The 24,613-nt window shown below is 43.7% G+C and overlaps 1 protein-coding gene across 2 annotated transcripts in view; it reads right to left on the bottom strand.

Annotated features, from left to right (window-relative positions):
* Nucleotides 1–24,613, bottom strand: part of FRMD4A (FERM domain containing 4A) — a gene marked incomplete at its 3' end in the record, with an annotated part of 393,830 nt that overhangs the window by 295,063 nt on the left and 74,154 nt on the right. The gene's annotated exons all lie outside the window — the stretch shown is intronic.

A 24,613-nucleotide genomic window follows, 5' to 3' on the forward strand; every position in this document is an offset into this window, starting at 1 on the left:
GCTGGACTTTGACCTTCTAGTACTACTGCAATGCAATTGTCATTGGCAACGCAGTGTCCAGTTCCTGCCCAGGACACGAGTACACTTTCCCCCTGTACAGTAAATAACCCGCCGATGCTGTGGCTGTGCAGGAAGGCAGCGCGCAGTCAGGCGTCGTGTCTCACTGCACTGGTACAAAGCACAGCCGGGGAGGAAAAATAACCTTTCAGTTTTATGTTCAGTGATATATTGTTTTTTAAATCTAGATGGGTTTAGGAAATGTTACAGAGGAGCAGAAAGGGCTCTGCTTTTCCAGAGGCATAATGTTATGGTAGAGTTATTCCAAAGCCAAACTCTGCTTTGAGTTATGCCCTAACATTCTCTCTTCCAGGTATTTATAAATTTATGATTAACAGTAGCAGATGTAGGACTTCATTATTTCTTTCACTGCCTTTCTTTTCAACCGTCTACAAGCTCAGAGAACTATATATGGCCTCGTTGACCTTTCAGTCAAACTGCTAATAAGATCGGGAAGGAGAGATCCACTAAGCTGCTGGGCAACTGTGCAAGAGCCCTGTGGAAGGGCTGCTGTGGGGCACCGGTGATTCCCAGTCCACACTATGACTTCATGTGGCCACACCAGCTCATGACTGATTGCACAGGAACCCAAAAGGTTTGAGTGCTCACCATCCATGTAAAGTTACTCCAGCCAGGAGGTCTGAATCCCCCAAATGACTCTGAAAATCCCGGTCTCTGAGTGTCATTAGCACCTGTATGTGTCTATCTCTATGGGATATTAAAAATGGGAGTTAAATACACAGTGGTATCAAATCAGGGATCTGAAACCCCAGAGGATGGATGTGCATGATGCTCCCTGTTGCCACTTCGTCTTTTGCCATTATCAAAAATACGGGGAATAGTTTCACCACATATGCAAAGGACTTATTCAGCTTTTTGGCTTGTACGAGAGTGTTGTAAGGTGATGCAGAGCTCTCCATACAGTGCAGCAACCTAACTTTAACTTCTGAAGGACAGCTTGGGAGCCTGAATTTAAGAATCTGCTCAAATACTTCACTAGATTCAGCCTCACACTGTGATAAAAAACCTGCTTATGTAAACCTCTTTTCAATTACCATCCAGTGGGGTTAAAGACTACAGCAATTCCATCCGTATGTGTAACCCAGACTCCAGACTTCCTTTCTCTGGGGCAATTTTCCCTTCTGAATTTCCAGCCCTGGTGATCTCCAAGGGCAGCTGTCACAACCCTCTGCTGTCCCAGTCTCAGGGCCATGTGGTACCTCCCCAAGTTTCTCTGCTTCGAGCTGCCATGAACTTCTCTAAGTAAGACACAAAGGACAACTTAACCATTCTTTTTGAGAGACCTAGCGGTCAAAAACTAAAATGCTTCGCAAGTAGAGTCAACAGGGTTTAATGAATAAACAGTAACACCATGGGAGTTTGCTAATCCCCAAAATCTATAATAAACAGATAAAGTTAATAAGATTCAATAAGAGAGAACAGCCCCATTAACGTTTTAAGAGCACTATCTAAACATTACACACATTATTTACTGAGTTCCCTAGTTGAACTCTTTGTACACAGGAACACTCAAAATTCATTATCTTTGGATGCAAAGCTTAGTAAATTCAACGGCAATTAATCTCCATTTACCCTCCGTGCGTGTTTCTGAACAGATGAAAAGTTCATTGAAAAAGTTCTTTCAATCAGTCTGAAAGAAAAGCAGCGCTTTGATAAACAAAAAAGCGCCAAACACAGGCTTCTCAAAGGAAAATAGAGCAGCTAGCCAGTTCTGTGTGGTTCAAGCCAGGTGCTCATTGCAAATTCAGTAGCGTGCGCTGGCAAGTGTCAGCGGCAGGGAAACTGAAATTACTGAAATTCTTATGCCAGTGTAATTTGCTGAAGGCGATGCACTGAGGGTTAAGGCAAATTGTGCATGTGTTGAGGATTATAAAACAAATTAAAATGGAGGCTAACAAAAGGAGTGCAATATTTATGCATTTCTTCATTCTTTTCGCTCCGTGGTACTCAATCAACTTCACAGTCTCTTAAGGCAGCGTGGGGACATTGCTATTGTGTATATTCATTTGCTCTTAAAAAGAGGTCTCAGACATACTAGGATACAGAATTCAACTGATTCTGGTAGTATTTATCTGTCTCATAATTAAACCACCAAATATTGACATGCCACTAATACTTCTAGTCGTGTGTAATTTAACCATCTATACCAAAATTGCCGTAAGTTTTCTGTTCAGTGCACTTCACTTATTTGCTTCAATTTTGAGATACCAGCCTATTTTACCACATATTCCTTCACTCTCCCTTAAATTCCTGCATTTGTGCATCCTGGCTGTATAAAAGTAGAAATGTGTTAATCGCCCATGACTTACTGCAGTGGAGTCCATTACATGGAGTAATGCACTTAACATTTTATATCCAATTTACCTCTACAAATACTCTAAAGAGTTTCTAAGCCATTGAGCACCCCATTCTATGACCACCCAGCATGGCCCAGTAACCAAGCGGGTTATCACTTTGTGGAATGGGACACAGATCCCCTGTGAAATAGGCTCTTGTCTGTGTTTTCCCAGCACTCTGCTGGCAAGCCCTGCTGTGGAGCTGCACGGAGAGGTGAGGGCGTGTACCCATGTCCTGGCCCTGCACACTAGGTTCAACATCTCAACCCCAGCCCTCCTTGCACCATAAATGAGGCTTCTGAAGTCAAGATGTGCCTACCTGTCCCTTTGCCAGCTCTGCTGTGTGGTGGGAACCTCTATGAGCAAAGAGAACCAAAGAGCTGACAGCAGTTGTGTTTTCAGTCACCACCAGGAGATCCACCCAAGCCCACCTGCAGGGGTTTGGATCTCGTTTTAGTTGCAGAGGCTTTTGCGTGTTTGGCTATGAGAGGCAGATGCACATTGTCCTCACACTTGGTGACAGACTGTGAGAGTCAGCCCTCACTCCTACCCATGGAAACAGAGCAATTTTTTATTTTTTTTATTTTTTTGTCTAGATTTGAGCAGACCGAATATAGCTGCCTGGGACACTAAAGATAAAACTGAGTGTCTGTTTGCATTTCACTGTAATGTGGAGATGTTTTCATGCTGGTTGAAGTCCTGGAGCTCACAGATGCTCCAGATTCACTCCAGGCAACACTGATGGAGATGACCAGAAGCCCACCATCCTTCATGTCACCACACAAACCAAAGGACAAAAAAACCTTCCAACTAGCCTCCAACAGTTGCAGCCTAAGTGTAAACCAAGTGACAACAGATGGGATTAGACAGACGGGGGAGCAGAGGGGAAAAAAGGAGGCAGTATTAGGGAGCGTGACAGGCAGGGGTCTCAGTACACTGACAGCCTTGCTATTGTCAAGTTTTTTTGTAGGCATCACATGTTAAGGTTGTATTTGGAGAGTTACAGATTTTACGCTTGATTTTTTGGCAAGTGAGCAGGGACTCACTGCCAGCTACGAAGCATTTTGGAAATGAGATTAGTTTTCAAATCTATTCAAGTGATTTTCTCATTGTTATTTCTTTGAAAGGTTAAACATGTAAGCACCAAATCCTGAGCTTTATTACACAGAGTCAATTTGAATATCTCCATCAGCATCCATGGAGCTACTCCAGATTAACAGCAATGTAACATCACTGTCAGGAAATGGATCTTCAAGAGCATCACGTCAGTTTTACATCATTGCAATCCATGGTTCAAAATCACATTACTTTGGCTTGAGAAGCTTTTCCTGTACACAAAGGAGGTCAGAATCCATCCCTTACTCTGTTATTACAGAAGATTGGGACCCAAAGGATCACATCTATATTCCTAAGCAGATTCTTTGATAGGATCGATAAATAACCTAATAGTAGTAATTGAGATAACACTTTATGAATGGTGTTATTAGGATTCACATTCCAGCTGCAGCTACGAAGCGAATCAGATGGACGAACATAACACGCAGTCCCGGTCCATTTCCCTTACTCTGTCATTTTTATGGCTGTACGCATGCTGCAGGTGCTGATAGTACACACATCTGACTGTAATCCACGCATTAACCTGATAGCACACCAATTCTGGGAGAGACTGCCCCCAGCAATCATTTCAAGCCGTGTTAAGGGAGCAGAATGGAAACATCAACTCAAATGTTGGAAGTTGCGTTTTCTAATAATGGAAATGAGATCTGTTGGGCAGATTTTTTTCTTTTCTATTCTCTAATTATTTTTTTTGTAAGTAATACTGAGAAATGCCTTACAAAGACTATCATTAATGCATGTATTCCTCAGTAATGAGGGGAATGAATGGCTGGTTCTATGATCCCTTATAAATCTTTCATTCTATAAACTGCCTGTTAGCATTATTCTTGGTAATGGAGAGCTATACGAAGTTGGTAGGTCCTTTTTTAATGCTCAACTTATTGGGCAAGACAAAAAAGAACTGAATTAAAGTGGAAAAAAAAAATATTACTGCCCTGGAGTATTATAGTACTGCTATTTGCTGACAAATTATTATTATTTAAATCACTTTTCTGGCTTTTAATAATGAAAATGCTTTCAGTCATTGAAGAGTCTTTAATTTAAGATAGTAGGTGGCAGGGGTGTAATCGAGGAGACCAGACTAGCTGATCTGCCTCAGCACAGGAGCTGGACCAGACGATTTCTCAGGATTTTTTCTAGCCTGGCATTTATATGAGACAACTCTGGTCTGACTACCTCTTCAAAACTACTTGCATTTAAGACATATGAAGATATGTTGTTGCCAGCAAGAACTGACATTGAATTCCAGTTCTCCCAGTCCTGAGGTATAATACAGCAGGACTGGATTGCATTTGGTAATGGACAAAAATCAGAAAGATTTATCCAAGGCAATTACCACATGGGATGGAGGCAGCGACTAACTAAAACAAAACCAGGATTCAGCCTGTCCCCCAGGACCACACAGAAATAATAGCACAGAAGGAGATTTTACAAACTAAAGCATCACTGTGTTTGTCTCTGGCTTTTCCCTGATGGAATTCAAGTTTCTTTAATCACAAGGATTAATGGCAAACCTTTAAAGAGAGTTGGGAGCATGAGAAGGCAGCAGACAAGTGCAGCAATTCCTTAGGTCTGCACATTCACTTTCTCTTTTACAGCTTTCTGGTCGGAGTCCGCACCAAGTGGTGTGACAACCTGACGGGGTACTTGGGCACAAAAAATCACACACTTTGCTTGTCTGTGCATCTCTTGGTGCAGAAAATACCATACTGGGGTAGCCCACCGGCACCATCCATCCCTCCCCACACCGCAGGTACGTGTTCCCCGAACGGCTCCCCGGGGAGCACACACAGACACACAGACACAATGAGAGCCTCCGACTGGAAATTCAAACAAAAATATGGCTGTCTACTCCAAAAGGCAAACTCATTTACAAAGGTCATCTCTGTCGAGGAAGAGTGATGGGTTACTCCCCTTTTGGAGGCGACTGCTGTCGCTCCTCCGCTGAGTTACATTCACGAGCATAGTTTTGAAAAAGAAGAAGGGGAAAAAAAAACAGAGAGAAAAAAAGAGACAAAAGCTCGGCAAGCCCCCTATTCAGAGAGCTAGCCCCGCACCTCCCCTTCCCCTCCTCGGGTAAAAGCAGCTTCAAAAGGCATTAACATCTTCCCCTACCTTCGTTCTCATCGGAGACAGAAGCCCTTCCATTTTGGTCCGATCCTCATGCCAGTCCTCGTCCCCCAACTTAGTCTCTCGTCCCTGTCTCAAACATCCCACACGAACCAGAGCATCTCAGGGACCGCCAGCGACGCCCTCACAGCAGCTCGCCCAGCCGACAACCTGCCAACTTGCAATCCTCAGTCGCGTGGAGCACCGTTCCTGGAGAGACCTTCCTCCCTCTGCCTCCTCTCTCTCTCTCTCTCTCTCTGCATAATCTGCCTGCAGCTATGTTTGTACCATCGCGGCTGACAAACGATCCCTGCCTTACGTAATGCATTCAGCACAGGACAGGCGATCCCAGCCCAGCTGCGGGGATCCTGTCGGCAGCAGCGATGGGAAAGATGTGGGACTTCGCTTTGCCTATTGTGCCGCTGGGTTAGTCTGGTAACGTCCCCGTGCGGGTCTGACGCTTGTCGGCTCTCTGTGTTAGCAAGGAAAGCACCGAGAAAACTTCGTCACCGTAGAAAAATTGTAGGTTCCCTGGGACTGACTTAAAGGGGTGTAATCCTGACCCCAAGCTCCAGCTCAAGTGGTTTTCCCCACTTGGGAAACACGAAGAGTTGGAGCATTTTCTGCTGGGTGCGTTTGCTGCCGGCGAGTGACCAAACCCACGCTGAAAGGGAGTTCCTGTCAATTGTCAGCCGGGAATTGAGGGAAAGAAAGAAAGAGCGGAACAAAAGGATTATAGTTCCGCAAAGTTGATCAGCGAAAGATACTCGCTGAATGCATTTCTATTAGCATTTTAATTCAGATCAGAGCACGCTTTTGTAGAAAATTCCCTAATTGCCCCTGCTTCCCGCATTTTGGTTTCTATCATGGAGTGATGCTGGGACTAAACCTGTTTTGGAGAAAAAATGGTGGTATGATGGGCTTCAGATCTGCAAACACACCAGCATTTGATCCATTGGGCCAGACCATGCCAGTTCAAAGTAAAACCCGTCTGAAACATGGTCAAATGAACACCAGCTGTCCACCACTGCTCCCTCGGGGCCACCTCGCTTCCTAATACAGACACAAATAAGACTCCCCTTCCCTGGCCCAGGCAGTGATGCAGACAAGGGTGTTCGACCCCCCACATCCCTTTTCCTCTCTATCTCTTCCGATACTTTCAACCCTGTAGGTCTCGCAGTTTTAGGGCATTTTTCTTATTATTCCTTATGGGGTAAAAACATGGAGGGGAGGTCCCCCTACAGTGATTAATACTAATTTCAAAGGTAATTAACTATTCTCAGTCAAACTCAGCTCCTTATTAAGTGTGGCTGAAACTGATCATATCGTATTGAATTCAGAGATAAGTTTTCCAGAGCTAAAGAGACTGTACAATGCTGGCAGGCTCATCTATTTCTTGCTGGATGTGTATAAATATGTTTTGCTATTTGTATTTAAAAGACTTTAATTAGACTTTGAATAAATGGCAGTAAGAATTCCAGACTCCAGTAATACACAGCAATTGTGATTTTTCTGCTGTACAGCGTTGTGTCAGACTCTGACATGAAGTTTACAAGTCTGTGCATCTGCGACACATCCTCTCTTCCAAATTGTCAGGGGAATTTGACTCTCCAAAGTGTAAAGAGGAACCTAAATGAAGAGAAGCATTTGGGAATTTTGGGGATCTTGAACCGCATGGTCAAACTCTAACGCAATATGATAATGTGGATGGTGCACCCACAGCAGCATATGAATGCCCCAAAGTTCAGTTCTGCTTTGAACTAGGCTAAAACGCAGTACCTCATGGGGTTTCCTGTGATATCTCTGTTTACAAGCAAAAAAAAAGAGATAGTTTTCCTAAAGGCCAAAAGTGTAATTCAGTCTGGGACCAGAAAAGCGAGCCGGGACCTTTCTGGTTCAGCAGCACTCAAAGCTTCTCTGATCTGAACGGATTGGGGAATTGTGCTGATACTGCATGAGTCAGAGCAGAGCCCAGCTCAGCAGGATGAGCAGGAATGGGAAAGACGATGGTCCTGTTTGAGCAGCACCCATGGCTGTGTCTGTGAGCTGGCAGCGAGCCTGCCAGCCTGGGGACCGCAAGCTGAGACCCCCAGGATGGTCTGGTCCCCTGGCTGACTTATGAGCCCCCACATGGCATTACCATGAGCCACAGCTGGAGTGATGCGTGACAGCCAGGTCTGGCCACATCCACCTTCAGTAGTGGGGCCAGGAAACCCAACTGGCATTGCCTGGGCAAATTTCAGCGCAGCTCCCCAGAAAGTGTTGGGGCTGGCAACGTCCATCAAATGTATGGGCTGGAGTGGCAGTGGATGGATGGGGATGGTGCATCATATTTCATTCTCCTCTCAGTTTCCAGGCACCAGGTAGGACTTGAGCTTTACTAGTATCTGGGTGGACACTGTACTTTAGCCTGTGCAGCCACCAACCTGTCCTTTGCGTGCTACAGGAGCAGCATGAACACCCTCTGTGTGCATCCAGCATGTTTGCAAACACCTTTTGCATTCAGAGCGACAATTTTACAACTACGGGAGCCAGAGAAGTTGATCGTCACTTTAAAATGAAAGATTTAGTTGCTGTAGCTGGGACAGTGGTGCTGCAATAGTGCATGCCATGGTCTGACACCCCGTTCCTCCCCTGGGCTGCGACTCATGGCAATGCTCAAATTACTGCAGACTTGTTCGACAGCCTCCGCTCCTGCAATTTTCATATCAAAGGCACTACAGAGGCAAAAGGAGCATGTGAACACTTGCTTTCTCATCCTCTTTCTGGGGAGGGGAGCAGCATTTGACTCAGAGCCTGGTCAGCTACACCCAGCATATCTCAGGTTCTCCATCTGCAGAAGAGGGGACACACTTGTCTGGTTCACACAGATGCTGCAGAGGTTCATCCTGTCCTGGATTTAGCCCATCTCATCCTATAAGAAATGTTTAATATGGGAATATAATTAGTCTTGGCTCCGTAACTAATCAAGGGAACAAGACAGATACCTTGAACCTCCCATATATTGTCACAGTCTGAACATCTTCTGGAATCTAGACCGCGACCAAGGTAGATGACTATCTGGAGCCAGGTAGATCCTACCTGGATTCTGTCTGGGAGCTGAATTTCTTTCTAGGGTCTGCCGACTGTACTGACGGATCTCCGTGGATCAGAACGAGAGCAGAGATACCTGCTGACATTTAGCCAAGTAGACATAAATGACTGAATTTAGATGTCTGACTCAGGAGATAAATCTTGCCCCAGGTACTTAGTAGTGGGGAAAATGGCCAAGAAAGCACTTTATATTCAATGTTAGGCTATTGGTTGAGGGTCCTAGGAAGAACTAAACTCTCTGGCATATATTTGAAACCCCAGCTTTACTCTTGTTCACCCACTGTGAGTGCACCCAAACCGGAATAAAACAAAAACGGTCAGCTGGAACAGCTCTGCTGGGAGGACAGGCTGAGAGAGTTGGGGTGTCCAGCCTGGAGAAGAGAAGGCTCTGGGGAGACCTTATTGCGGCCTTACAGTACTTAAAAGGAGCCAATAAGAAAGATAGGGACAGACTTTTTAGCAGGGTCTGTTGTGATAGGACAAGGGGTGATGGTTTTAAACAAAAGGAGGGGAGATTCAGGCTGGACATGAGGAAGAAATTTTTTACACTGAGGGTGGTGAAACACTGTCCCAGGTTGCCCAGAGAGGTGGTGGATGAACCATCCCTGGAGACATCCCAGGCCAGGCTGGACGGGGTTCTGAGCAACCTGATCTGGGTGAAGATGTCCCTGATCATGGCCAGGGTGGGACTGGATGAGTTTTGAAGGTCCCTTCCAACAAAAACTATTCTGTGATTCTGTAATTCATTGTTTCTGTAAATTGAAACCCTTCCTAACCTTTGGGGTGGGGATCTCAACAAAGAGCCAAGTTGTGTTGAAGTCAGTCCTGAAAAGCAGAGCCAGTTTGGATTTGGACCCAGTCTCTATTAGGCTCTGATGCAAAGAGCTGTCATCACCTCCTACTTGCCCCCTCCCAGACCTGCTGGTGGTCAGGACAATGGGAGCTGTCACAGTCCAGCATGTCCTGTATGAATACCGCTGACCAACCTTGCAACTGGTCATTTCATCCAGCAAACAAAAGGTAGCATCACACTGTTGCCATGGTGACATCCCACCATCTGAATGGCTACGGCATCATGTAAGGGAAAGCGAAACATCCCAATCACATACCGGGGCTGCGCTGAAATGTATCTTATATTTAGAACAGGCGTCACGGGGAATACTAATGAATATTTAACACTCGGAGTGCCTTCCGTGCTTGCTTTTTTATTTTTGTTGCATACTTTTCATAAGCGCAACACTTGCCTCCAAATGGCATGAGTATTATTGCTACTGTGCTTCTCTCGTCATTGCTTCCTCAGCTTTTCGTTTCTCTTCTGTGAATAAAAGTCAAGACCAGCACACAGCACTCAGATAAAGTAGCATTTGCAAATCAGGACCGATGCCTGCAGTGGTTTGGGAGGGAACTGGGAGGCTTGTGTGATCCAGTTTCCCAGCCTGGCTCTGCTGTGTTTAGATTGTGACTTTTACTACAAGTCTGCTGATGTGATAAAAAAATGCAAGCTCTTTGCAGGTTAAGTAAAAATGGCTGAGATTTGTTTATGCCCTCCAAGAACCAGCCCCTTTTAGGGCTTTGCTCCCCACATCGTTAAAAAGAGCTGCTTTCAAGCATTGTTCTTCTGTGTTGTGGAAAAAAATCTAACTTTGTTTCATTCATCCAGGAAAAAAACACACCGGAAATGTCCTGAAATTCCTTTTTTTTCTGCCTTTTTATGTGCCATTTTGTATAATACACTTTAAAATAAGTCAAAGGTGCTGGGCATGGCAGTGAGTCCCACCCACTACTGCCAGGGAGGGGCAGGGGATGCAGGTTGAGCACCTCCTGGTGATAAGCAAGCTGATTTGGTTTTTTTTGAGGGTGGAAAGGGGAAGGATGACCTGCACTGGCTGGAGTGGTGTGGGGTGTGGGTGCCCACCCATTTGGGTGCAGTTTGCAGTGTTGTCTGAGGACTCCTGTCTGCAAGAGGGGAGGATGCAGCATGAAACAGGTTGCAGGTCGCACTGATGGCTGGGTTCATCCTTTCTGAGACGGCTCTACCTCTTCAGTCTCCTTTTCAGCTATAGATTAAGCCACAAACAGGGTTAAAAAATGTGATATTTCAGATCTTGTTCTGAAATCATCTCCTGGTATAAGAAAAGCTTTGTTCTCGGAAATGCCAGATTCTCAGCAATGATTTTTAGAGTGAAGTGTGCTCCCAGTGGCAAGGTATTGGGGTCTTTTTTGAGCCTCGCAGTCCTGGAAAAGCTGCTGGGTTCCCAAAAGCTTATCTATGTGCTTCCTGCTTGGTACCACTCCAAGGCATCAAGGATACAGGCGCAATTCAGCTGGCAGCTTTGTCTGTGATGCAAGGGGAGGAACAGTGCTGTAATGGGTGTGTTGTTTTGGCAGCACTGAGGAACCAGAGCTGTGTTTATTTGTTTGCTGGTTGTAGGGTGTGTTTTCAAAACAGAGAATGGTTTTCCTCTCCAAGATTGCTGGTGCAGTCCTTTGAGATCTGCCCTGTGGCTTCAGAGGGAGAGGGACTCTCCTCTGGGGAAGTAAACAAGGGGCAGGCTCGTGCTCTTTGCAAGCTGTTCCACTGATGCAGCATTTGCATGAGTAAGCGTTGTCAAAATTATTTGCCAACTTAACCTTATATGGCACCAATTCTTGTGAGGGCTAGAAACCCTAGTTACTTTTCTAGAGTTCATCTTTAAAGCTCTAATGATGTGATTTTTTCCAGAACAGTTATGTTTTTTCCATGAAAGCAAAGCACTACAATGAATATTGAATCTCAAGGTATTAATAAGGTCAATTTAGCTGCCTTTTAGATTTGGAAGGCAGACGTCAAAAAGTCATATCTGAAAATATCAATTTGCTGTACAAGGCTAAGAGAGATTGATATACAGCAAAGCCAGTTTAGCCCCTGTCCTGCTTAGCACGGCCATCAGGCTCTGTCCATCCTCCTCCAACAACTGAAAGGCATTTATCTCTAAAACACATCAGTGATCTCAGCCATTATTATAATGATTCCTATTGAGTCAGTGTGGTAGTTGAGGAAGGAAAAACTGCCTCTTGACCACACAAATAAACCATCCCAGCAGAGATGAGGACTGCTATGTTTGAGGAAGAGGTCATTTACCTCAACAAGATCCCCAAGACCAGGCTCTAGCTTGGTGACCTAGGGAAGGCTCTCACTGCCTTGTTTCTCCTTGCCTCTATTCCTGCTCTCCAGGAGCATCTATAATGTTTTGAGGATATATAGATGAAAAAATGGGAGCTGTAAAGGTGATAAGTGCTGTCCAGAGTCTCTGCCTCTGGCTATCGAGGCTCCCAGCAGGTGCAGCCACAAGGTTGAGCATGCTGCTTAATCTTTTACAAAATGTGTGCTGGCTGGAAATATGATGGGGCTTCCTTCCCTAAACAGCAACTGGAAATATATTTTCCTTTTGCTGTTAGAAATATTTGCTATTCTGGATGTTAACAGTCAAAACACATACAAAACCTTTTACTGGAGCATTAGGCCTATGTACGCATTTTCAACAGTCAGACAGATGATTTATTCCTCCACTTCAGTAACCATTCAAACACAGCACAATGTTCACTACAGTGTAGAAAGCAACAAACACTGGATGTGTTTGGTTTGCAAGAACAAATCAACAGAACAGGATAAGAAAAGCTGTTTTTTCTGGTGTAAAGGACTCCACTGCCATCCCTGTTAATATCTATGTCAAATTAAACAGTTTCTCAAAGCTATAACTCTGCTAAAGCACAGCTATTATGCTCTCAGTTAGAAACCTGATTATAGCCACTTTGTGTCTGTAAAAACACAACCTCTGATGCAAGGTGACTCCAAGATACTCTGCAAATGCTCATAAATGCACTTGACGCTCTGTAGACACATCTCTGTGTGTACTGGGAGAGGCGGCCCAGCTCTCGCAGGGCAGACGAGGCATTAGGAAAGAAATAATAATTTATCTAAAGCATAATATAATTACTACTGTACAAATACTGGACTGTGGTCATTTTGGCCTTGGGAACAGGAGACGGGGAGGGAATGAATAGAAGTGCTTGGGATAAAGCAGAAATAGAAGACAGAGGTAAGGAGAAGAAAAAGGTTGACAAAGTACGAAAGTATAACAATAATTATCTGAGGTTGCCCAAAAGCAGTCCTGTAAAATATTATTTCATGCTGAGATTCTTTCATCTTTTCTAAAGACTGGGTTAGTTTAGAAGCAAATCAGAACCCCAAATGAAAAGAGCAACCAGAGACGATCTCTTCTTCAAAACGTTTGTGTGGTTTTGATCCCTCTGAGGGTGAAGGCTGAGGGAGAATTTTGCAGCTGCCCAGTTCTGAGAGTCACAGAACGGTTGGGGTTGGAAGGGACCTCTGGAGATCATCCAGTCCAACCCACCTGCTAGAGCAGGTTCACCAGAGCAGATCACACAGGAAGGTGTCCAGGTGGGTTTGAATGTCTCCAGAGAAGGAGACTCCACAACCTCTCTGGGCAGCCTGGTCCAGGGCTCTGGCACCTCAAAGTAAAGAAGTTTCTCCTCATATTCAGATGGAACCTCCTGTGCTTCAGTCTGTGCCCATTGCCCCTTATCCTATTGGGCACCACTGAAAAGAGTCTGGTCCATCCCCTTGAGATATTTATAAGCATTGATAAGATCCCCTCTCAGCTTCTCTTCTCCAAGCCCCTCTGGGGATGTCCTTTGGTCAATCAGCTATCGACCACAGTGTTGCAGCTGTGAAGGTTTCTGAGCAAGGTTTCATTGGCATTGGAAAGAAGATGACAGCTAAAGTGACTCAGAGGCCTAGATCACCTCCTGTTTTCTTGCTGATCTACTTTTCTGAGCCTGTTTAGCACACGTAAACTCTTGGTCCTCCCAAACCTTTTCACTGCCGGGATTCGGCTCTCTGCGACATGGGCCCTAAATGTCTGCAGAGGTGGTAGCTCTTTTTAGATGCTCCTTTCACTGCACAAACCACAGTCATATAAATACTCTTCTAAGAACATTGTCGATCCTAGGTTTCCTCACTGTCTTATTTCCCCATCTTTACTGAGCTAATGGGACATTTAACCATCTCCCAGAATGTCAATAAAGATGTAAAATAGTGATGTCGGCACAGCATCTCCAGCAAGGCACAGGAGAGCTTCTACATATAATGAATACATATCATCAACCTGTTTTCAGCCTAAGCAACAATCCCCACTTACATCAAAGCCTCATCTGAATTAATATTTGATGCTGGTATTCATGCCACTATTAGATGCTGTTAAAATTCAGAAATCCCAATCTTTCTTTATCTGGCAATGACAACAAAACTCACTGAGCCAGGTTAATCTTCAGAGGTGGGATTCATCTCAGCTGACTTCAAATGTCTATGGTGTCGTGGCTCAGCTGGTTCGTTATCATTTCTCTATAGTAAGTGAAGTGAACTGGCACTTCTAAGGCTTAATTCCCTTGACCTGTGCCAGGATAAGGTGATGTGTGTTCTAGCCATCTTACAGAAATACACTTTTTGTGTTTCCCCTGCTGCAATCCTTGCAGAAATAAGGAAGACAACACCTCGTTAAGGTTTCTGCTCATTATCCTAACACTGTAATTGCCCATCTGAGTTATCTTGCATGCAATAAGAAAGGCAGTCACTGTGCTGGCAGAGCTGAACTTTCTAAAATAAAAGTAGATGATCTACAATATGGGGCAAAAGCCAGAAATTGTGGTTTGAGGAGACGGGGTGAAATTATACCAGTTGCCTGAAACCTGCCTGTTGTGCATGATATTTGCAAAGGTAATTGACAGGAGTTCAATAAGTTAATCAGCTAATTCACTTTACACTAAAATCTAAGCATCACCTGGATGACTGCTGGACATTCAATTTTTTCCAAGTGTTTCCTTACCCTCTTTTTATGTGCTACTGCATTTGCAACATTACCACCACTTCTTCGCTACCCTTTCCTCTTTACCTTACTTTGCTTATTAAAAACAGTTCAAAAGGAAGCATCATTCTGCAAACACACAATTGAAGGTATAGGGAAGGATTCCATTTAGTCAAAGAAGGAAATCTGTTGCATGGGGGTTGTCTCCTATTGATTCAAAGAAGGGTGATGTTTGCCTTCTGTTAGCCCTTACAGAAGTTATACAGACATAATCCAAAGTATGTATTACTTGTCTACCTCTAACCCATAACAGGTAAAAGTCTACCACAGCTTCCAGGGGCATGAAATTCAGCCTCATGACTGGAAGACTGAGCTTGGTCCTCCTGAAGAGCTGTAGCCAGGGTTGTTACAAACATTGATCTTCAAAGCATCAGCATGATCAATACAGCCAGTGCTGTGGTGGAGTTATTGATGCTGGGGTGACTGAAAATAAAAGCCAACCGCATGACTGTGGTTACGGCATTTCTCCATGAGTGCTGGCCTGACCTGTGCCTCAGGTCTCACGTGTGGGCTGAGAGCAGCTCCATGCTCCATTCCCTGGCCAGAATCAGCAAATCCTTGCTGAATACTTTATGCAATGCTGTGGTCCACTGAGTGCAGTATGTGCCTCTTACCCACGTGGAGCATGATTTCTTGTGCATCTCTATGGGGAGAGGGAGCCTACCATGGGGGTGTGGAGCAGGGACCTGGGTCTACTCCGTTCCCTGCCTTGCAATCCCTTGAGGGTTTATGGCAAGTTACATCGCAAACCCCTACGCACTCCGTTTTATCACTCTGAAAGTGGAGATAATCTGTACCTCAGAGCAACATTGCATGGATAAGTCAATTAACCATGAAATCACAGATGGAAGATGCAAAAGAAATGAAAAGGATTAGTTCTGCAGAGCAACCCTGCCAGGCACAAGGACATTTTTAGAAACACATTTTTTTTCCCCCCCTAAAACTAAAATATCACTAGCAAGATGCTCCTTATAGTCCTGCTTAACTTGTTAATATGGCATCCATACCAATACCAGCTACATCTGAAGTTGATTATGGAAAGGTGTGAGTGAGGCCACCTGGGCTCAACACCCTTATCTGGGCAGCCCAGCCTGTCCTAGCACCAGCTCACCAGTGGGATGTGGAGCCCACCACTCTACTGTCTTACCCAGCAACTATTGCATGTCCAAGAGAGCAACAAATTCTCTTTGTCTGTGTCACAGACATGGAGCTAAACCAGGCAGAAAACCATATCAGGATACAGAAAGCTTGCTGCTGGTGTTCAAATTTGGGAGGAGCTGAAGGAAACCCCACATTTTGGACTTTGTGGAAGTTTCTGGTGCTCCTGGGGCCCCAGGGCCAGATCAGGTAGGGGCAGGGTCCTGCTAAGAAGACCATTGCTGCTCCTGGGTTACATGACCCAAGCACATAAATTGTAGGAAATAGTGTCAGCAATAAGTTATTAATGGTATTGAAATAGCAATAGCAATGGGTCTAATTTCAGGAGAAGCTACTGAACCACTTCTTGCCCGTGATCACCAAAAGTGTTTTCTTCAGATATTTGCTGACCCCATTCTCTTTTACATGGCAGTGCTTTCCAGCAAGGCCACCACTGATACTGAAGCAATGACTCCCTCCTGGTGCTATCCCATTGCTATTATTAATCACTGATATTACATGGATATGGTTTTGGAGAGCCAGAACTGGGGATACATTCCTGTCTTGGCCCCTCTCTTCCCCACAATGAATCTCTCTACTTCTTTCCTTGCAGTTACTCTTCCTCCAGCCATGGTACTTCGAAGTAACCTTGCTGTAGTGCTCCTCAAAGGGTGGGATTGGGCTTGGGAACACCTTCTCAAGGGTGCTGCACCCTGGCTTTCATCCTCATTTTCAGGGTGTGATTCCTGCCAGAGCTGGCCCCACATAGTTAATCCAGAAATCTATTAAAGGATTTTTTTATTTTATTTTAATGTAGTTTAAGAACATCTTTAACATCTGGGATTTTGAAAAAAAAAAATCTGTACAGACTATATAGATTTACTCTAAATCACTGTCCCATAGATAATGAAATGGTCTTCATTTTGAAAGGTCACTTAAAAACATCATTGAATTTATTACCCACTAGTGATAACCACCTGGGAGGTAAAATTATCTTATCCAAGTAAACTCCTCCTGTAGTCGTGAAGCCTGCAAGAACTAGTGTCAGACACACAGAGTGTGGTTTTGTGTGATGATTTATCTAGCAGCAGTAAGAGAAGGGCTCTTGTTCTCCCTCAGCCTCCCTGAACCCATTCCCCAGTCCCAGGGCTGGTGGGCCCATTTTTCTGGGCAATATTGGATTAGAAAAATAATCTCAGCTAAAAGAAAAAACATGAAAGGAAAAAGAAACCAAAAGTGACTAAATGAGGTTTATATTGTTTGTCCTGTGAAGACCAGTAAATTAGAGCAGAAGAAGCAAACAGACATGAGAAGGGGAAAGTTTTCATCTGCTGCTAGAGAAAGTCCAACACAGGACTCCTGCTTCTGCTTGAAATGTTGTCATTTTTCAGACCATTGGTGAAAAGTAGCTCAGTGTATTTTGTTGTTTGGTTGGGTTTTTTTCTTTTAGTAATTTTTTCTTTATAGGCAAAACCCTTAGGCATACTTGCACAAGCAAAATAATGCTTCTGCTGGTAATCTGTTTTGTTAGAAAACTTCAGTAAGCTACATCAGACAAAGGTCTCTTTTGCCCTAGGCTGCCCAACCCACGAGGGTTGGGCCGTAGATCAAATCTTTACCAATAAGCCTTTAATAATCCAGAATAGGCTATTGTGCAGATCAGCTGCTTTCCTGAGTTTCACATAGAAAAGAAAAATGCTTTACAGTCCTTACTGTAGCCTCAGGTATCTAAATTTTCTGTATCACTACAAATATTCAGTTGGTTATATGTTGAAAGAGTCCACAGTGATTGTATACTCAGTACATGTCTCACAAATATGGTTGCAACAGGAAAGCAGGAAAATACACCAAAGTGAACAGTCTGTAGGCTGGCTTCGTACCTACTTGTCTGTCTTAATTTGTTGGCAGCATTTCCAGCTGACATGAATAGCCCCCTCTTACCCAAATGACATTAACTTAGACCTGATGATGACATTTACAGAGCAAATGTGCATTCCTTCTGCATAGATATAACTATTGCCTTGTCAAAGCTATTTTGTTACAAAGATGGGAGAGCAACTGTGGTCCAGAGAAGAGACCTTGCTTTCCTAATGGAGTGATGCCAAGTTTAGCAGAGCTCTGAAATATGCTGGATTTAGAACAGAGGGCCAAGGACTTCCTGGCCCTCAGGTTAGGACTCTTGTAGCAGGGCTGGCTAGGCTGGATGTGTGATGACTTCTTGCTCACAGAATCACAGGATGCTTGGGTTGGAAGGGACCTCTGGAGATCATCCAGTCCAACCCACCTGCTAGAGCAGGTTCACCAGAGCAGATCACACAGGAACGTGTCCAGGTGGGTTTTGAATGTCTCCAGAGAAGGAGACTCCACAACCTCTCTGGGCAGCCTGGTCCAGGGCTCTGGCACCTCAAAGTAAAGAAGTTTCTCCTCATATTCAGATGGAACCTCCTGTGCCCATTGCACCTCATCCTATTGTTGGGCACAGACTCTGAAAAGAGTCTGGTCACATCTTCTTGTCACCCACTCTGGAGATATTTATAAACATTGATGAGATCCCCTCTCAGCTTCTCCTCTCCAGGCTGAACAGACTCAGCTCTCTCAGTCTGCTCATAAGGGAGATGTTCCAGACCCCTAATGATCTTTGTAGCCCACCGCTGGATTCCCTCCAGTAATTCCTTGTCCTTCTTACTCTGGGGAGCCCTGAACTGGATGCAGCACTTCAGATGTGGCCTCACCAGGGCAGAGCAGATGGGCGGATACTTGCCCTGATTTAAGTGCATCCTGTTAACTTAAAACATTGACAACACTGCAGCCCAGGTAACTTTGCAAATGGGACCTTGTTTTGCATGTTGTAACTATTGGGAGGGAATGCAAATGTGGGGACTTTTGCAAACCTAATCCTCCTTTCTGAATACATTTCTTCCTACTTCTTGGCATATCCCTCTTCTCTTCACTCTGTTCCCCAGGGCTGTAAGCAGCACAATGTCTGGGCCAAGGCTGTCTATGGCCACCACTTTTATCATATCTCATGATTTAGCACACTTGTCTCTCTCTGCACAGTGAAACCATCGGTCCTGCCTTCACAAGGGCTGGGCTGTGAAATGCTTCTTTGCACTGAAAGAGAGCAAACTTGATCAGAAATGTCAACACACCAAGTGCTGAAAGCAGCCAGAGAGATCTGTCTCTCCCGTTGCAGATGCTCAGCCTCCACGATAGCTGTGAGGTTGACACCAATTTTCAGGCATTTCCAGCTTGGTTTTCTAAGCAGTTGCTTGTAACATTGAACATGGTTTAGTTTCAGAGCAAAGAGTCTTCCACTGAAGCATCCCATCCTCCTCAGGAGATTTGCTGCCCGTTTCTTTTTTGTTGTGTTGGTACTTCAGTCATGCCAACAGATGTTGTCTAAAATCATGGCCCCTCATGCCAGGGGTGGGTTCATTTATACAAAAAAAAAGGCTTATCAGAACAGGGAATAAGTGGATAATCAACAGTCTAATCTCTCAAAAGATGTTTACCAGAAGGCAAATGATCAGATATATACATTAATCCTAATTGTGTGTCACCGTCACTTGAAAAGCACCTATGGCCCAACTCTGCATATTTCATCTCTTTTCTGTTCCCTTGTCTCCTGAGGATAAATAAGGTTTGGCTGCAATTACATGTTAGAGCAAAATGAAAAAAGTAAAAACCAAAACATAGTAATAGTTTTAAGGAAATACATCACTGTTGCATGATCATGGCAGGACTTCTATTATTTAAAAGCAACATGTTTCTGCCTATATTTTTTTGACAATCACATTTTTAAAAAACAAATTAAAACCTGCATATTTTTCTACATACGGGTATTGTTGAAACTGTCACACCTAATAAGAGCACGAAAAGAAAGATGAAAGTGCCATGAACAGCTGGGAACGGTGCTGAGAAAAGCACAGCAATTGAGATTAAGAGAGAGCCTTCACAGTGCAAGATAACCCAGCTGCTTGGAAAATCAAATCTATTGAACATACACATTTCATGCAACAAAACAATGCCTTACTGATGAAGGAAAATAACAATGCTCATGCAGAGTTGTATAGTCTTCGATTCAATTTGGAGATAAATGGGCAGTCCTATGCTTTTCTTCTTTAGAAAAAGTCAGAGTTAGCTTTCTAATTGTGACTATTCATTGCCTCTTTTTGCCAGTTCTAAGAATTCAGCTCGGAGATTTTCATTTTATAATAACATATCCCACAATTTACTGGAAATGGCACTCTCATACAGAGTTAGAATGTGCAGGTTCTCTTCCAGGGTCTCATGCTGCCTTTAGGTACCTCCTTCAGCTCTCTATCTCCTCAGTCTTCCTATGCTAAAGAGACATCAACGCCTTTGTAAAATGTTTTGACATTTCCAAAAGAAAAGTGCTATAACACTACCTCATCATTTCTGTACTCCTAGCTAATTCATTCTAAGAAGCCAGGAATAATAGGATCTACAAAACTGATCAGAAAATATTTTTCTCTCTGGTATAAGCTGTGTACGTCATAGGACGACACAATTTTCCCTGGAAAACACTGTTTGGGCCCAAATGTTTTAGCTTTTTGAGAAAACTGGCTATTTTCTCCTAGAAAATGACACTTGTTCATGACCTTTAAATCTTTAGTTGAAAGATGCTTTTTAATTGAAAAGTGATTGTATATGATAATTTTGTATTCAGCGATGGAACAGCAAGCTGCTTTATCAGGATTTAAAATTTTCATCAGCATCCAGTTGCTATCCAAATATAACACTTTACCTACAGTGAATTTTTGGTCCAGGTTTAAAGTGTTGATCATTCCTACCCATTCTTCATTCTCCATTCTGTTTTTTCACAGTGGAAACTATGAACACAAAAGCACTTTTCCAACACCAAGACACAACCTTCCTTCCCAGACTCAAGAAATACATCAAACCCTGGACAGGGAATCATAAAACCCACCTTTTTCTTTACTTCAGTACTTTCTTCATTTTCAGTAACCTTCTAATAACTTATGCATGTGCAAGATATTAATTGAGAAAAGTAATACTTCTGGAATTTTAGCTGAATTTCAAAGAAATACAATAGTCTTAATTCCTCTAAATGTAGCCTTTTATTTATGCATGAAAAGATGGCTAATACGTTCCCTTTTGTTAGCCTTTTGGCATTGTAATAGCTAACTAGTCATTCCTGCTCCATTGTAGGTTTCTTTTTGCCATGGCCAGTTTTTTAACCAATGACACAATACTTTACCTTTCAATCAATGCCTCTGGTTTCCTTAACAGCTTTTGTAAGAAACTTTGTCAAAGAGTTTGCAAAGTCCAAGGAACCATTGTTTTCTTTCAACTCATTATTGCATTGGTGCTGAAGAATTCAGGTAGACTGGGGGAAGGATATCATATTCCTTGGAACAGACTGTTTTAAGTTACAAGTAGATTTCCCTGCAAAAAAAGCTACCAAAGGTGCCACAGCCGGAGTTCCTCCCTGCTCCTGCTTAGACCAGCAATAATATATATTACAACTTGTAGCCCTGAAATTACCCTCTTGGGATGAATTCATAGCACCATGAGTCCTTTATTGAGAGGATATAATTAACGATGTTTTCATTCTCCCTCCCTTCTTCCCGGCAAATCTGGACTCGGGCCTTTACATCTTCGCCTTGGTATCCTCCAGCCCTTGCGAAAACAATGTGAGTTTTGGCCTTAATAACAAGCCATGCAAAATCTACATAATTGACCCCTTTTCTGAAAATATTTCAAAGCTTTCTCTTTAATCTTTGAATATGCATGTGCGGAAGGAATGCCCTCATTTCAGCAGACCCCTGTTGCATACAGCAGCCTTCTTGCTGCCGTGGAGAAAGAACAACTAGGGAGTTGTAAGAAATGTTTTTTTCTTTCCTCCCAGATGCCCTACTTTTCCTTTCTATGTGATTTTATGCAAAGAAGCTCAACCTCCTTATTTTTGTGCAAGGCATCTGTGGCATTACTGCACATCTTATAATCCACGTATCTGCGGGATATCAGGGTGACTGGGTCCCATGTGGAGATCCATGGGCCACTGCTGATCTCTGGGGCTTGGGCGAGTGTTATGAAGTTATTTTACAGCACCACCCAGGGCAGAAACATTTCTATGACTGTCTGCCAGGACAGAAAGGTACCCCAAGCAAGTCTTAAAGGTGAGAGCTGGATCCTTGACCCAAAAATCTGGAAGCTGCTCATCAAGATATAGGAAGTATTAAGGCACTTTTGCCTTTCTTCAAGGCATAAGCTCTCATCTTGACCATTTTCTATTGTGTACCATTTGACTAATTTCAGTGCTACCTTGTCAGGTTCAGAGCTAATGTTTCATGACATGTGTGCCCAATTTAAAGTCCACCGAGTCCATGGCACCTCTCCATTGATCCTGAAGGGACCTCAAAGCAGTGCTGGTGTGGGGGAGATGATGTTTCGGCTTTGTCTTTGGGGGTTTTTTTGGTTGTTGTTTTGGGGGTTTTTGTTTGTTGTTTTTGTTTGGTTGGTTGTTTGGGTTTTGTTGTTGTTGGTCGGTTGGTCAGTTGGGTTTTGTTGTTGCTGTTTTGGTTTTAGTTTTGTCTTTGTTTTTGGTTTTGCTACCTGTCAAAAAAGCTGACCGCGTTATGAGCTGCTTTTTTTTCTGCAGCCAAATGCAGAGTTACACCTGTGGTGAGATCTCGCTGGTCTCCATGTGTTAGCCAAGCTTTCCCTGCTCTGGTTCTCAGGTGGGTTGCTGAGAGCTGCCTGATCACAGGCTGCAGCTTACCCCCATGTTTTATGCCAGTTGATATTATTTAAAGAGATATACAAACATGACCTCCATGTCCCTTTTCTGGGAATGGTGTCACCATGGGAATCTTGTAAAACTGTTAGTGGGAACTGATCACATGTGTCATTGTGAATAAAAGAAAGAAGACTGTAAATGGGAAGGAGTAGGTGTGTTGAAGAAATTTTGGGAGAGGGTATTCAGACCACTCTATTCAGATATGATTCATGCCAAAAAAAAAGCCCCTGAGGATTTCTGGGGATCCATCCATAAGCCATAGATCTACAGGGGACTCTGTCAACTATGGGTGGAAAATAACAGTCCTATGTTTTCACTGTATCTTTCCCAGTTTCTCATAGCCATGCTTCACCAAAACCTTTTTTCTCTTTCCCTTTGACAATTCTGTATCATTCAGATGTCAACCTCTTCTCAAGCCCTGGACCATGGCTCTCTCACCACTTACACTGCTCTGTCCATCATCCTCCTTCTTCTATCAATCCATTTAAACACTCTATTCTTCATTCATTTATGGAGCCCTGTAGTTCTTGTGCCTTTATCTGCCAATGGGACTGAGAAAAAGGATGCTGGAAACAGACTGTTCTTTCATATCTGTGACCGAAACCTGTCGTTCTCAGTTCCAGAAAGGGACTTCAGCTTCTCCATCCTTTGGAACCTGTTAGTCCTTCCACTTGTTAAGAGATGGCCTCTCCAAGTCAATATTACTCACGTGTTCAAAATCAATATTGCTTATTACAGCTTCTGCAATTGTGTCTCACTGTCACTGTCACCAAGTTAGCTCACAACCTTCCTGGCAGACTCACTGTGAAGCGTTGGAGTTGCAAGACTGAGAAAAAGAGATCATAAAGTCAGGCAGAAATGGACACCTGCTGACAGGGGATGACACATAAGACAGGCTGCCAAGAATTCCCTTTTCTGCTTCTCATTCCCTCCACTCAGATACATCTGGCCAGATGCGAGACAGTCATGATCTTTGAAATTCCTATATTATTCTCATTTTCTGCTTTCCTTCCTGAAAAACAGAAGCGATAACTCATACTGATTTTGAGGGTCACAGCAAGGATCAGCCAGCGCTCAGGAAAAAAGCACCATTTAAACAGTGCGTAATATTTTTATACCTCGGTGCTGCCCCTGCTGAAGCAGATGGCAAGCTCCCATTGCCTTTAATGAGGCCATAAAACCCCATTGTGTGTGTGCAGTATGTAACAGCTCCTCTTGCAGCCCACATGCCGTGAGTGTCGCTTCCCCTTTTGTTGTCTCCAAGGATTGAACAAGCCACCACCAGCCCTCTTTGGATACCCAGCCTCCTCCATATAAAGTTGGAGGAGAACAAAGGCCAAATTCACAGCAACAGTGGGGTCTATGCTGCCACCTCCGCTGTCCCCCCTGCTCCGAAACGGCCCTGGCACTCAAGTGCCACAACTTGCAGGTGGCACAAAGCATTCAGGACAGCCAGTTCCAGAGCCAACCATGAGGGGCTACGGGAAGGTCTTGGGGCACTGAATTACATAGCATTAAAACGGCAGAGGAAACTCAGTGTCAGTGCAAAGACAGTCACAGAGAGGGGAAAATAAACCTGCCTATGTGTATGCAATGATGCTGCTAAAGTGCTGATATCAGTCATGAAAGAGATGCTGAAGACACTGTGGATAGTTTTCTGAAAATGTTGGCTCAAACTTAGTGCTGATGAGAAAGGCAAAGCGAACACTAGGAAATCTAAGGGAAAAGGTTAAGAATAAAATCCAGACTTCATTATACTGCTGCAGAAATCTCTGTGTACCCGTATTTTGAAGATATTGAGTTGTGCTGATGACTTCATCATGAAAAACTAGAAAAGAGAGAAACAAGAGGCAGAGATTATTAAAGGTGTAAAAGGGTTTTCACAAAACAGAGGAAACTGAACAGAGAAATTTTGGGCTTGGAAAAGTGATAAAGAGGATCTAAAGATAAAGGTTTGTAAAATCACAAATAGTGAGGCAAAAAGGAAGAGAAAGATAGTACTGATGTGTTTCTCATAATATAGAAAATAATAGGCA

Source organism: Streptopelia decaocto (genome assembly GCF_964273445.1).
Source record: "Streptopelia decaocto genome assembly, chromosome: 1".
Taxonomy (NCBI): Eukaryota; Metazoa; Chordata; class Aves; order Columbiformes; family Columbidae; genus Streptopelia; species Streptopelia decaocto.